Raw genomic sequence first — 16,686 nt, forward strand, 5'->3', positions numbered from 1 at the left:
GCCCGCATACCACAAAAGAAAAAAAAAAAAAAAAAAAAAGCAAGGACAAGAAGCAGGAAAATGGATGTCCCACCAAACATTTGAGAAACAGCAAAGGGTCTGTTGTAGCTGGAAGAAAGGGAGCAAAGAGATGAGTCTGGAAGGTGTGAGCAAAGTAGGTGAGTTAAATCATCTCCTTCTGGTTCCAGTGGTGTGTTCTATTCTGGAACGTGATGCCACCTCACTGCACTGTGTTCTCAGCCTCCATTTTAGCTTCTCAAGGTGTCACTGACACTCCTAAAAGGAGTAATTAATTAGCCTGTCCCTTCTTTGTGTTTCATTGCAAAGTGAAGAACAGAGATAGTCAAGTTTGGTTACAGCTTTAAGTTTACTGTTGTAGTTAGTAATTTGGGGATTTTGTATAATAATATATGTATGCATAAATACAGAGAGAGAAAGAGAATTGATTCTTCTGTTACATCTGCCTTATTTAGCTTTTAACTTTAGACTGCATAATTCTATTTATTTAGATTCTGCCTATTTCCAAAAACAAAAGAGACAGAGAGAAATTGAAACAGTTTACCTTAAAAGAAGTATAACAGACATTTACTCAAGATGGAAGACAATAGCCACATACTTTAGAAAGAAATTAGGAAAAATGTAATATTAAAAAATTCTGGTAAGGAAAGCTACCAAGTAAAAATGGTCGGCTAATTAGGCTATTGGGATTGACATGTTTACGCTGATGTGTATAAAACTGACGACTAATAAGAACTTGCTGTATAAAAAAATAAATAATAAAATTCAAAAATTAAAAAAAAAAAGACGGCTTCCCAGCAGGCAGGTTAAAGACATACATTTAATAGGTTTAGGAACCATAAGCTTTCTCTAGGCTCTGAAATAAGGAAATGTGTGTATTCCACAGGGATTCTTTTTACAGGGGAACTGTTTTACTGTTAGAGAAATATTGGCTGCTGAGACCCATATCTTAGTAAATTATAAAATAATCCCCTTTATTCCTCTTGTTCTTTTTCAGTACTGTGTTGAATCTCAAATTCCAACTTAATTTTTTTCTTTGTTCTCACCCCAGATCCTCCTTAAATTGTACTTGAAAAACAAAAAGCACACGCCAGCTCAAATTAGTACTTCTCACCCAGTTGTATTTATTTGGCAGCCGTGATTGGCTTTGGTTTGCACGTGGGTTCACATCTAACTCACAGACTGAAGCATCATTATGTGATCTCCCACCAGAGAATGCTAGGTGGGGGTTAGTGAAGGTCCACACCAAAAATGGAAAAATTAAAGATTACCACTTCTCAATCCTTGTTAGCATGAAAATATAATTATGAATTTTGTTTTTCAGAGGGGAGGGGCATGCCTCTCGGAACACCTACTGGAATGCAATCTTGTTTTCACCATCAGTAAAAAGGAATGCATCAATTTATTTGAACAGCCTTTGTCAGTGTGGGTCTGAGAGCATGCTGCATGAAATAATAATGATTAGTATTAAATTAATAACGATAATAAGAGTTACTGTTTATTGACTGCCTCCTATTCTAAGTGCAAGCCTATAACACTGAGTTTTCGGCTTGCACTTAGATAACAATTAGATAACAGTGAGCTATCTAATTCTTACAACAATCCTGTTATATTATATGGAGAAGCTGAAGTTGATTGGCATTAAGTAACTTGCCTAATTCAAGCTATTTGCAAGACAAAATTCAAAACAATGTGATCTGACTCTATGTGGATTGTGGAACAATGTAATGAATGCTACCCTCAATAGGAATTTTACCACCATAAAGAAGAGCCATGGACTTCCCTGGTGGCGCAGTGGTTAAGAATCCACCTGCCAATGTAGGGGACACGGGTTCAAGCGCTGGTCCTGGAAGATCCCACATGCCGCAGAGCAACACAGCCATACGCCACAACTACTGAGCCTGAGATCTAGAGCCCGCAAGCCACAACTACTGAGCCCACGTGCCACAACTACGGAAGCCCACGTGCCTAGAGTCCATGCTTCCCAACAAGAGAAGCCACCTCAGTGAGAAGCACACACCGCAATGAAGAGTAGCCCCTGCTCCCCGCTACTAGAGAAAGCCCACACGCAGCAACGAAGACCCAACACAGCCATAAATAAATAAATAAAAGAAGAGCCTTGCAATATATGGCACTGGAGACCACTGATGTCAGGACAATAAGCTCTGTTCTGTAAAAGTGATTCCATAGGAAGCAAGAGTGATAGAGTGGAGTTGTCATCCCAGCCCTTCCTATAAGAACTGCTCCTCCATCTCTCACTTGATCCATATGGACATAGCCAAGAGTCCTGGCTTCATTTTATCTAAAGTGATCCAGACTGCCTGACTCCAGAGTGTTGTTGATCCATGAGTGACCCAAGATAAATAGACTTCCTTCTCCAAGACATTCCACTTGAGACTAAGAGATTTCAATCTGACTCAATCTACTGAAGAGGAGATGACAATTCAGCTGCTGTACTATGGGCTGACCATGGTGTATACCATGTGGCCTGGAGGCATATAAGGACTGTCTGCAAAGAAACAGAAATGAGATGAACTTGAGAGATGAAGGTGGGTGAGGTCTAGAAAGGCTGTGGGCATCCAGCTTCCTGCTCCCATTCATTCCTGAGAGCCAGCTGCGTCCCTGCCCTGTGCTCTCCAAAACCAATCTGTATGCTTTTAACAAATCTCCCATATTTGCCTAAAGAGAATCATGTATATTTCTCTTCCATGGAACTGAGACAGCCCTAACTACCCAGGGTGATCTAATTAAAGAAGGTCCGGGGGCTTCCCTGGTGGCGCAGTGGTTGAGAGTCCGCCTGCCAATGCAGTGGACACGGGTTCGTGCCGCGGTCCGGGAGGATCCCACATGCCGCGGAGCGGCTGGGCTCGTGAGCCATGGCCGCTGAGCCTGCGCGTCCTGAGCCTGTGCTCCGCGACGGGAGAGGCCACAACAGTGAGAGGTCCGCGTACCACAAAAAAAAAAAAAAGAAGGTCCGGAGTTTCCTAGTGGTCTAGTTTAAGGAATACAATATGAATCCTGGGGAAGTTTGAGAGTTGAGTAATGAACACATCCCTCAGATTTTCCCCTCTCAAGTGTCAGTAAGCTCTGCTTTCAGTTTGAAAGAAACTGAAAAACTACTCTAAAGTAAGGCTCAGTCAAGAAACTGAAGAGCCAGCATTCTGTGTTCAGAATATCCATATCCTGGAGCTGACAGCCACCAGAAGGTCAGGGATCCTGTTTTTTATATGATAAGTAAAGATAAGCTGATAAAGTGAGAGCCGTCACACGAGCATCCCATAGCACATGGCTTATGGCCCATCAGTAAGGTTCAATATCAAGTGCTGTCTTGATATATAGTAAAACTAGGATGGCCTCAAATGGCTTACCCACAATTCATCTTCCCTTCTGCTCTATAGATAATGTCCCCTAGCCAAACAACTCTCCTTATCAAATGGGCCAGGTGAAGTGCCTGCTTATCCCTGAGTAGAGGGTTTCCATTCCCTGACAGCCCATGGAATTATTCAGACCAACAAGCCACCTCCCACCAATGCTCCCACCATGAATCTAGAGGCACTTTACGCTCTTGATACTACCAAGCCTGTCTTCCACAGCTCAGAATTGTTCATTCTATTCCTGAGTTCTACTCTCTTCTGGCCCTGTGTGGTGCTGTGTGTGGAAGCTACTCCAGGCTGTATGTGTGATAAATAAACTGCTTTTGATCTTATCTGTCTGTTGTCAGGGTCTGTGCGTTTAGCCATCCTCATAACCCCAGGGTGGTTTACCAATGGGGTGAATAGGAGGTGATTAAACACAGCAGCACAGAGATCTATCAGAGGAGGGCCCAGATGGGTAACATATGCCTATGCAGACAGGAATACAGACCACTAAGAGCCTGCTTGGTGAAAGAATGCTTCTCCAGGTTCTCAGGGTAACAGGGGAAACTTCACTGCAAGAATAATGGGGCATACTTGAACCCGGCCTCCAGTTATAACACCATCTGCTGAGGCCTTGTACAAAATGATTCATTGAGAATGGCAGGGCCCAACCATCAAATGGTTACTAGATCATTACCTTCAAATTAACCCATATAGAAGAAAAGATAACCAAACTATATTGAGGTTCTGATCCTAACTTCCAATCCTTACTTCTTCAAAATTTAAATTAAAAAAAAGATACTCTGATAAATGACACCAGGCATTTTCCTTCTGTTCTGATTAGAACCATACACGTCTTGTCTTTTTTTCATTGTCACAGCTGAGACCATCCTCCTCTTTGTGTTCTTGACTCACCCTAAGTGTATTCATCTGTTAAATAGGGATAATAATAGCACCTACTGCACTGAACAGGGTTACAATAATGTCTGCACTGAACTCAGAGAAGCTTCAACACACACAAGTTCTTAGTAAGCATTAGAGAAACTTACAAGACAAAAAAAGGGGAACCTTGACTGGTCCCAACTTTGAGAACATCTACTCAATGAAACATCTAAATCCAGTTACGATTAATCCAGGAAAATATGAATGACTCAAATGAATCAGAGATCAAGCCTGCATAATACATGATCTAATGTGTGAAAATGTACAAAACTGACAAACTTTCCAAACAGCCATGGGGAAGGGAAAGATTACCATGGCCTAGGCATGCCAACTAGGTTTTTGAGAAGAAAGACTTGATCTTAGCCTTAAAGATGCATAGAATTGTTAGAAAGAGGCATAGAATTGTTCAATATTACGCATGAAACAAATCTCTAGTAATTTCTCACTAATCACAGGCTTATGGTCATGGAAAATAAGGAAATTGGAAAAACCGCATTTGGCAAGATCATGTTTTAAAAAATGAAAAGATCATTAAATTTACATTTATCTATCAACTGCTAGCTCAAGCCATATTCCCTCCAGAAAGGCAACTCATCTGAGGATCCATTACTGCCTCCTCTGAGTTACTGCTATACCAGGGCATGCTTCTACATGGCCCTCATACTCCACAATGTAACCTACCTGTGCACTAGACTTGAAACCCAACCCACAAGCTCAGACATCAAGGGAATGTAACTTTCTCTACTTTTTGTATAACTCAATTTCAGCTCAAGATGACATCATTTCCAGGGGACTTGTAGTAAGCAGTCACAGGGGTGGAATCTCAGGTTCTCAAAGTCATCTATGTATGTGAGCTGAGATATCCATCCCCCTGCCTGGACCTAGATTTTTTATCCAACTGAGTTGATCTTGGGTAAACCCAGGTCTGTCTCCATGTTTTCCAGGCTCTGAGACTCTCTCCACTATCTCCCTGCCATTTTATGCGCAAGGAAATCATCCTACTGCTAAAACCCCTGGGGCACTTCCATTTCTTCTCTCAAACTGGTACTTCTTTCCCAGTTGGATTTATTTGACAGCAGTGATTGGCTTTGGTATGCCCACAGGTTCACATCTAACTCACAGACTAAAGCGTCATTATGTGATCTCCCACCAGAGAAGGCTAGGTAGGGGTTAGTGGAGGTTACCACCAAAAATGGAGAAAGTAAGATTACCACTTCTCAATCCCTGTTAGTATGAAAATGTAATTATGCATTTTGTGCTTTTCAGAGGTGAGGGGCATGCCTGTCAGAACACCTACCAGCTTGCAATCTTGTTGTCACCATCAGTAAAAACGAAAGCATCAATTTATTTGAACAGCCTTTGTCAATGTAGGTCTGAGAGTATACTGCATGAAATAAGAATGATTAGTATTAAACTGAGAGTGATAATAAGTTATTGTCCAATGAGTATCTCCTATTGGAAGGCTCCCGCCACGTTCTCAGAACTGTACCCAGTAGAAGGGTCCTGGTACACTTTTCCATAATCAGCAACATCAGTGGTATCACTTCTCCAACTCTCTCTCTCTCCTCCAAGCCAAAATATTCCTTTTCTAGTCTAAAGGATGCAGGAGGTTAGAGGAGGGATCTTTATTTTTTCCTCCCCAATATTTTTTCCTCAACCAGTCCTTTCTGTTCCCAATAAAAGATGAAACTTTAAAAACCAGAAGCCAGAAAGTGACTCCTCTTTTCCTTCTATTGTCATATCCTTTCCCTGAGTGAATGTGCACAGACCAGCCCAGCTGCTTAAATAGGAGAAAGGTCCAAAGGAGAAAAGGAAAGACGAGGGTGAGAAATTGCTAGTTTAAAAGTAGCATCTCACCACATCTGTCTGTGAATCTGCCTCCCCTAATAGTTCGTGAGCTCCTCCACCATAAGTACAGAATGTAGTATTTATCTTTGTCTCCCTGCTGCACATATCATGGGCCCGGAACTCAGATGGGGTCCAGGAGAGGGAAGGGTGGCTGACGGAACGAGTGAGTCAGGACTTGGACTTGGTCTTCCACCGCACATGTCCTACTATCTCACCATCCCAAGCTGTAATCCTGTGGGTCTCCACACCCTCACACCCAAAGTATGCTACATTTTCTTTTCACAGGGTTTGGAATGTGTTCCTTTCCTTTCTTACACTGCAAAATAAATAACATGTAGGCTTTTTAACTATTTTCAGAGACTAAAAGAATAAGGTAAAATATATGTGCATGCATTATGCCTTTATAAGTTTATTCACAAACATCCCCACTAATTAATGTATGCACACATGCTAACCTATAATGAAATGGGCTTTGTTCCAGGGGTGAAAAGACCTTGCCTTCTATCAGATTTTCAGAACTTCCCAAATAAACTAGTGCACTAAAATCCTTGTCTCAGGATCTGCCTGTCGGGGAACCCAAACTGTGAGAGTCGGGGTGGCTTCCTGGAGGAAAGGATGCCTCTGGAAGTTACTAAGCATGAGAGAAATGACCAGGCGGAGTCCAGAGAGGAGGTATCCATGAGCAATGCAAGCTCCACAGGTGTTTTCTGACTTCTATACCCCACCCCCATGCCTTTGCCCAACATACATCGACACTACACTGCTTTATGGACATGGAAATAAGTCTTCCAAAATGAGCTAGCAATGGTTTTGCACTACAGAAGCGTGCTTTTCTAGCTATCAGCAGTTCTCAAAGTGAAGTTGCTGGACCAGCATCAGCATTACCTGGGAACCTGTTGGAAATGCAAGCCCTCAGGCCCATCCCACACCTCAGGAAATCTGCAGGTGGCAACCAGCACTAGGCGCCTTAACAAGCCTTCCAGGTGCTTCGATGCATGCTCAAGTTTGAGACCGCTGCTTTCGGCTTTAGAAATACGACAGAGGACAGCGAACTGTGCACATGACAAGAGGACCACCCAGACCATGGGCAGTGCGGCTTCCTACCACTTACTGAGCTTGATTATGGGCATGGCACTTATCCTTTCTCAGATTTTCTCTTTTTTGGCCTATAAAACAGTGGTTAACAATAATACATAGCTCTCATGTGTTACCATGAGAATGAAATGCAGTCATGTACATGGAAGGTCTTCATAATTGTTAAAACACCATAGAAATGTAAGGCAAGCAGGCAGGCAGCTTTTAAAAAGCCAGTAGCAGCAGCAGAACAGTTTGACTGGAGGCTCCAGCACATTCTGAACAGCCCTCTGAGGGCCTGAGCAGCTGCTGGGATCAGCCCCACATCTCAACAAATTCAAATGCCGTTTGTCTGCCCTTGCTAACACACATGAGAACCTCTTTTCTCCTTTGCCTGCAGCCTCCTGGGACCAGGCTCTGAGAGCAGGTAGCCACTTCCGTCTGATGCCCTCCCTGCATTGTGACTACAGACAGTGATGATTTACAAAGGGCATGTTTTAAAGATGTCTGGCTCCCGTGTTTTCTCACTGCACTGTCTTTTCAAATGCAGCAGTGAAAGAGAAAAGAGGGAGGAGGAGGAGGAGGGGGATGAGAAGGCTGGATCAACTCTCCATGACCTGCTGGCTCTCTGTGCTGTCTCAGCCTGGCTTTCTCCGAGGCTGGCTAGCACACGTGAGAAATGAAGGAGTATTAGGTCACAGACGGAGCAGGGTCTAGAATCTGAGGAAGAGGCCTGATTCAGAAATGGGCAAGCAGTTTGTTCATGCCTCCTTCCCTGTTTACAGACTGAAAGCGTGTAGCATCCAAACAGCCCTGAGCCCTGCTTGGAATGGCTATCGGTGAGTTCTGTTAGGGAGAGGGGCCACAGGACATGAATATCAGAGTCCTCCCTCCTCTGTAGGTGAACTGTCATGGTTCAGCTTCATCTCCTGGAATCCCTATTGGCCTTTGAGGTTGAGTGTTGCACAAAAACTTGTGAGCATAAAAAAATACAATACAATGGGGCCATGATGGGGCCAGCAGATTTCCCCGGCATTTTTATGCATCCCGGAGAGAAGGCAGATTTCCCTCACTACATGCATCTATCATAGTACTGAGGTTTCCTGGAAAAGAAAGAGAGCCAAGCAGGAAGCCTTGCCTTATTGTGGATTTGTTTTTTCAAGTTTAAAACCTGAGAAGTGATGCCAGTTTGCAAAATGAGGGAAAATTCTACAACTGATATATTTTCTTCGACAAAGTCAGATAAGATGACCTCCAAATCACTACCAATTCTGAGATTCAAGCATCACAGAAATTCTATTTGCTAGCAAATCTGGAAAACTATAGTCCTTGAGCATACAGAGTTACAACTCCAAGCATAAACTTCTGGGAACTATTTTTTACCTAATGCCTAAGATTGTTCTCAGGTATTGAAGTCTTTCAACTAAACAATAGAGCCTGGTCCAAGTTCCAGAAGCACAAATTGAAATCTTATTACACTTTGAGCTCCCAGGTTCTGACAAGAGGCCAAGGGGAAGAGAGAGCAGACACCATTGTCACCCAGAGGAGAAAGGATGAACGATTTCCTTTCTTATGACTCTAGACAAATTTTGTAGATTGATTTAGAGCTTGTAACAATAGCAAGAAAGGAGGGCAGGAGAGGGTGTGCTCCTGGCCTTCTGGCTCTGTACAGATGGCTCTCAAATATCACTGGCCCTGGCACTCCAGCCAAGAAAGACCAAGAAATGGAAGAATGATCATAAAAGGGAAGAATAGCTCAGCCCTGTGGTTTTACAAACACAATTTCTCTTTCTTTCTTCCTGGCATTCTCCTAAGCCTGCAGCTACGATTTTTCACATTTTTTATTTGTACGGATGCCAATTTAGCTCAGGGAACAAAATAAAGCACAGCTCTCAATTATACTCTGAAAACCGGAAGTTCATGTTTGACCAGAGTCTTACTCACATTAAGCTGAGGTCTACAACCAGGGAATCCCATTTAGCTTCTCTTTGTATTTCACTTCCAGTGTAAGAGGATCAGGACCGACACATTATCTCCAATTGGAAGGATTTTAGAAATCTATGTGTACCACAGCACAATGTGAAACTGTAGAAATTCAGTCCCAATCATCTCGCAGCAGTGGGACTGCAAATAAAGAAACCACATCATGCTTCCTGAAGATCTCAAAATGGATCCTCAGTGGGTATTAAAGACCCAGTAATCTCTGATGAGTCCTCTCCTTGGGCAGCCCTGAGTTAGATCCTCACATGACAGAGGCAGGAATTGCCCATAAAGTGTAAGGTTCAGGTTCAACAAGGCCACCCCACCTCCACATCCAGAATTCATGTTTTGCTGGGAAGACAGCAGGCAAATATGTCCAGGAAGCATGGAGTCTCCTAGTAGGGAAAAACGTCAAGGACTTGACTCTATTCCCTTTTGTGGTTGAATGTTTTTATTATAAACTTATTATCATGCCCTTAACGTCCATCAAGAGGGTGTGAGAGTAGACCCTATATCCAGAAAACGTACAGTGTTAGCTGCTTAGTTAAACACATGAAGCCTGATGGACAGGGTGGTTCCAGCAGAGCAGCCTCTGCAGCCCATTCAGGGCACATCGTGATGGATCTGCCCAGGCTGAGCTCACCTCGGGGTCTCCTTCCTTCTCCTGCTCATTAATTGTCCCATGCGCTCCCACTTGTGGATTCCCTTTCTTGCTGCCTATTATAGGACCTTACTTTCCTTAAGCTTCCTTGCCTTCCAGCACCCTGAGCTCCCCAAACACATACACACATACACACACACACACACACACACACACACACACACACCCCACATCCTGCCTTTTCTTCCCTCCACCCCAAGTCTTTCAGCTGCACAGGTCATCACTCCATTCCACCCACCATTTTCTTAGAAGGAGCCGGGGGTGGTTGGGATCCACAAGACCAAAAAGAGTGGACGTAGAAGAATGAAGAGACAATTTAAGAGACAAATGCAAAAGTCCACGCTTGAAATGAGCTTGGACAAGGGTTGAGGTAGTGGAGAGAGGAAGGATTCAGACTCAGAAAGGACTTAGAGAGACTTCCCTGGCAGTCCAGTGGTTAAGAATCCCCTTCCAATGCAGGGGACACAGGTTTGATCCCTGGTCAGGGAACTAAGATCCCACATGCCGCGGGGCAATTAAGCCCGTGCGTCACAACTACTGAGCCCGTGCACTCTGGAACCCGTGAGCCACAACTAGGGAAAAGCCCACGCACCGCAACGAAAGATTCCACGTGCCACAGTGAAGATCCCACGTGCCACACCTAAGACCCAACACAGTCAAATAAATAAATAAATAGGATTTAGAGGGTTTGCTCATGAGTCAGATGTTGGGTGAGAGGGAAACTGAAGATTCCATGATAACTCCTACATTTTTGTTTTGAGCAAGTAAGTAGATGGTGGTACCATCTCTGAGATAGAGAACTGGGAATAATTGTACATCATAACCTATTTTGTACATTTAACCTGGCAAAGTGGGATATTTCAGTTAAATGAAACCAATTAAATGCCTAGTATGTGCCAGGTGTTATGAGCAGGTTAGACTCAGAAAGACTGAGAAATTTGCACAAATTCCCTAAGCTAAGTAACTGCCTGATTCAAACAAAGGTCATTTATTCTTGTATCTAGTCATCCATTGAACATCTGATAGGTGCCTACCATGTGCCAGATACTGTGGGATCTAAAAGATACTAGAATCAAAGAGATAACCGGGGCTGAATAAATGTTAATATTATCATTATTCATATTTGAGGAGCTAATAGTCTAGTGGACAAGACAAAGGCATAAACATAATTATGAAAATCTTTGGAAGGGTAACATTAGAAGCTGCATAGGACATTGTGGCAGTACCAAAGAATGGTATCTGACCCCCACCAGGGGCTCTGTGTGTCTCTCATGCCAGTCCACACTATTTCTGTCCACTGTGCCTGCAATTAGGCCAAGGGCACTCAACTCAGCTACAGCAGAGCTGAAGCTGTGACTCAGTTATACAACGCCCAACTGGGACTTTACACACCGGTGACACTGCTGCACTGAAACCAAGCCTTCACATCTCAATGAAAAGTGAAAACCTAGGCAGCCCCAGAGCTATTTCAATGACCCGAGTTCTCCATTTAGTAATTCAGTATTTCTCCTCCACTGGCATGCTGGTGTCTACATGATTGTGACCTAGTAGAGAAAATCCTGACTTAATTCTGTCTCATTAGAGAAAGCAGGGTAGGACCTGACTATTAGGGCCCTTGGACATCTGTGTCTATATAAACTATAAAGCACATAAAATGTAGATAACCATACTAGTAACATTACATGTGTGCTCTGTTTCAGACACTGCTCTAAACACTTTTCCTATGTTATCTTACTTTATCCTCAGAACAGTCATGTGAGGTAAGTAAAAAGATTAGCCCTATTTTATACAGGAGGGAGCGAAGATCAGCTAGGGTCGAAAGTGCTAGTTCCAGGATGGGACCGAGGCAGTGTAGCTACAGAGTCTGTGCTGGTAATCACTACGTTGACTACTGGGTTATGCTAAAAGGACATTTCAAGAAGAGGCACCATGCTGACCCTCATGGTTTTGTGTCCCTCCACACACCAGCACTTGCATCCAGGGCAGTGTCTACCTTGAGGAGCAGAATCCCCCACATGCCCACCCTCTGGCCCACGCTCAACCTACCTACCCCCTCACCACCCTCCCTCTCACCCTTTGCAGACACTCCCCATTAAGCTGTTTCAATTTACATAATTGCCTTGTGTTTCTCTGCAGAGACCTGCTTGACACTGTCCAGAAGCCTGCATAAAATAATGGTTTCTTCATAGATGCTAGGAACCTTTTCCTTTTTGCTGCCAGTTTTACACTGCTCAACTGCCCAACCATCTGCTGATAAAATATAATAATATGATTTATCTCCAAACACGAAGAAACATCTCAACAAATAGGATTTATTTATCTATTAAAAAATGTTGTTTGGGATTTTTCCAAAGTGTCCTTTACACAGCATTGTCCTATAAGATGAGATGACTTTGAGAAAAATGAAAGAACTTCATTTATACTTACTCACCCATCTGATTCTAAGAAAGATTTGTCTGCCCCATATTCTCACTGAAGCCTTTGCTAGGAGGCTCCAGAGAGCAATTCTTTGTCTTTCTCCTCTTCCACTTGTATCCTAACTATGGGTTCTACTTCCTGGGAGAGGGACTCAAGGACCAAGTAAGTCAGCCTTCTCTTCCCTCTTATCCTGCATCCATTATCCTTAGGACTATAAGGACATTGATAACTCAGGGTCTTCTGCCATTTATTCCAACCTTCTCTTACTCCACCCCCATCTCCCTGCAGCTCCAAATCTCACCCACTTGCCCAGATTCTTTCTTGAGAGTCCTTTGGAGTTTATATATCATTTCAGCCTACCTCTGCTTTACCTTCATTCTTTTTCCTCAGTGGTTCCCAAACCACCTTCACTTGGCTACTCCTGAGCAATCCAGCTTTCTCCACTGTCCTATCCCCAAGAACGGATGCTCTGCTGGTAGCTCTATTTCTTATTTCAGGGCATATTTTGTGGCCTGTTTGCAAGGCTATAGAAGAATTGTCATAGATATAAATAGAGAGAATTATTTTTCTTTTCATGCTGCTTTGCCTACTCTCAGGCCATTACTCTCTATTTCAACCAAAATCCCCTCCTCCTGGGCCCCCAGCTCCAATGAGACCTGCCTTTTATCCATCCCACTGCTGTTGGTGCTTGATTATTCTGCACACCCAGAATAATCTGGCTATCATCCTGGACAACTTCACCATCCACATGGATGGCTCAATCTCCTCAACCCACACCATCCACATGGAGAACTCAACCCAAATCAAGATGTCTTGACCTCCTCTAAGAAAAGATTTCAAAGAAGAACTACAATCCTGCAGCCTGTGGAACAAAAACCACATTCAAAGATAGATAGACAAGATGAAAAGGTAGAGGGCTATGTACCAGATGAAGGAACAAGATAAAACCTCAGAAAAACAACTAAATGAAATGGAGATAGGCAACATTCCAGAAAAAAAATTCATAAAAACAATAGTGAAGATGATCCAGGACCTTGGAAAAAGAATGGAGGCAAAGATCGAGAAGATGCAAGAAATGTTTAACAATCAATAGCAGAATATAGCAGAATAACTGAGGCAGAAGAACGGATAAGTGATCTGGAAGACACAATGGTGGAATTCACTGCTGAGGAACAGAATAAAGAAAAAAGAATGAAAAGAAACGAAGACAGCCTAAGAGACCTCTGGGACAACTTTAAACATAACAACATTCACATTATAGGGGTCCCAGAAGGAGAGGAGAGAGAAAGGACCCAGGAAAATATTTGAAGAGATTATAGTTGAAAACTTCCCTAACATGGGAAAGGAAATAGTCACCCAAGGCCAGGAAATGCAGAGAGTACCATACAGGAAAAACCCAAGGAGAAACACGCTGAGACACATAGTAATCAAATTGGCAAAAATTAAAGACAAACAAAAATTATTGAAAGCAGCAAGGGAAAAGCGACAAATAACATACAAGGGAACTCCCATAAGATTAACAGCTGATTTCTCAGCAGAAACTCTACAAGCCAGAAGGGAGTGGCATGATATACTTAAAGTGATGAGAGGGAAAAACCTACAACCAAGATTACTCTACCTGGCAAGGATCTCATTCAGGTTTCATGGAGAAATCAAAAGCTTTAAAGAGAAGCAAAATCTAAGAGAATTCAGCACCACCAAACCTGCTCTACAACAAATGCTAAAGGAACTTCTCTAAGTGGAAAACACAAGAGAAGAAAAGGACCTACAAATACAAATCCAAAACAATTAAGAAAATGGTCATAGGAACATACATATTGATAATTAGCTTACATGTGAATGGATTAAATGCTCCAAGCAAAAGACACAGGCTTGTTGAATGGATACAAAAACAAGACCCATACATATGCTGTCTCCAAGAGACCCACTTCAGACCTAGGGACACATACAGAATGAAAGTGAGGGGATGGAAAAAGATATTCCATGCAAAAGGAAATCAAAAGAAAGCTGGAGTAACAATACTCATACCAGATAAATAGACTTTAAAATAAAGGATGTTACAAGAGACAAGGAAGGATACTACATAGTGATCAAGGGATCAATCCAAGAAGAAGATATAACAAATATATATATATATATATATACACACCCAACATAGGAGCACCTTAATACATAAGGCAACTGTTAACAGCTATAAAAGAGGAAATCGACAGAAACAAAATAATAGTGGGGGACTTTAACACCTCACTTACACCAATGGACAGATCATCCAAAATGAAAATAAATAAGGAAAGACAAGCTGTAAATGACACAACAGACCAGATAGATTTCTAAACAATACATTACTAAATAACGAAGAGATTACTGAAGAAATCAAAGAGGAAATCAAAAAATACCTAGAGACAAATGACAAAGAAAACACGATGATCCAAAACCTATCAGATGCAGCAAAAGCAGTACTAAGAAGGAAGATTATAGCTATACAAGCCTACCTAAAGAAACAAGAAAAATCTCAAATAAACAATCTAACCTTACACCTAAAGGAACTAGAGAAAGAAGAACAAAAAAACACAAAGTTAGCAGAAGGAAAGAAGTCATAAAGATCAGAGCACAAATAAATGAAATAGAAACAAAGAAAACAATAGCAAAGATCAATAAAACTAAAAGCTGGTTCTTTGAGAAGATAAACAAAAATGATAAACCATTAGCCAGACTCATCAAGAAAAAGAGGGAGAGGACTCAAATCAATAAGATTAGAAATGAAAAAGGAGAAGTTACAACAGACACCACAGAAATACAAAGCATCTTAAGAGACTACTACAAGCAACTGTATGCCAATAAAATGGATGACCTGGAAGAAATGGACAAATTCTTAGAAAGGTATAACGTTCCAAGACTGAAGTAGGAGGAAATAGAAAATATGAACAGACCAATCACAAGTAATGCAATTGAAAATGTGATTAAAAATCTTCCAACAAACAAAAGTCCAGGACCAGATGGCTTCACAGGTGAATTTTATCAAACATTTAGAGAAGAGCTAACACCCATCCTTCTGAAACTCTTCCAAAAAATTGCAGAGGAAGGAACACTCCCAAACTCAATCTATGAGGCCACCATCATCCTGATACCAAAACCAGACAAAGGGCTTCCCTGGTGGCGCAGTGGTTGAGAGTCCGCCTGTCGATGCAGGAGACATGGGTTCGTGCCCCGGTCCAGGAAGATCCCACATGCTGTGGAGTGGCTAGGCCCGGGAGCCATGGCCACTGAGCCTGCACGTCCGGAGCCTGTGCTCTGAAACGGGAGAGGCCACAACAGTGAGAGGCCCGCGTACCACACACACACAAAAAAAAAGTTACTACAAAAAAAGAAAATTACAGACCAATATCACTGATGAATATAAATGCAAAAATCCTCAACAAAATACTAGCAAACAGAATAAGAAATAAAAGGAATCCAAATCGGAAAAGAAGAAGTAAAGCTGTCACTGTTTGCAGATGACATGATACTATACATAGAGAATCCTAAAGATGCTACCAGAAAATTACTAGAGCTAATAATCAATGAATCTGGTAAAGCAGCAGGATACAAAATTAACACACAAAAATCTCTTGCATTCCTACAACTAATGATGAAAAACCTGGAAGAGAAATTAAGAAAACAATCCCATTTACCACAGCAACAAAAAGAATCAAATATCTAGGAATAAACCTACCTAAGGAGACAAAAGATCTATATGCAGAAAACTATATGACATTGATGAAAGAAATTAAAGATGATACAAACAGATGGAGAGATATACCATGTTCCTTTACTGGAAGAATCAACATTGTGAAAATGACTCTACTACCCACAGCAATCTACAGATTTAATGCAATACTTATCAAATTGCCAATGGCATTTTTCACAGAACTAGAACAAATCATCTTAAAATTTGTATGGAGACACAAAAGACCACGAATAGCCAAAGCAGTCTGGAAGGAAAAAAGCGGAGCTGGAGTAATCAGACTCCCTGACTTCAGACTATACTACAAAGCTACAGTAATCAAGATGATATCTTACTGGCACAAAAACAGAAACATTGACCAATGGAACAAGATAGAAAGCCCAGAGATAAACCCACACACCTATGGTCAACTAATCTATGACAAAGGAGCAAAGATATACAATGGAGAAAAGACAGTCTCTTCAATAAGTGGTGCTGGGAAAACTGGACAGCTACATGTAAAAGAATGAAATCAGAACACTCCCTAACACCATACACAAAAATAAACTCAAAATGGATTCGAGACCTAAATGTAAGACCGGACACTATAAAACTCTTAGAGGAAAACCTAGGCAGAACACTCTTTGACATAAATCACAGCAAGATCTTTTTTGATCCACCTCCTA

This window comes from Physeter macrocephalus, chromosome 20 (genome assembly GCF_002837175.3).
Source record: "Physeter macrocephalus isolate SW-GA chromosome 20, ASM283717v5, whole genome shotgun sequence".
Lineage (NCBI taxonomy): Eukaryota > Metazoa > Chordata > Mammalia > Artiodactyla > Physeteridae > Physeter > Physeter macrocephalus.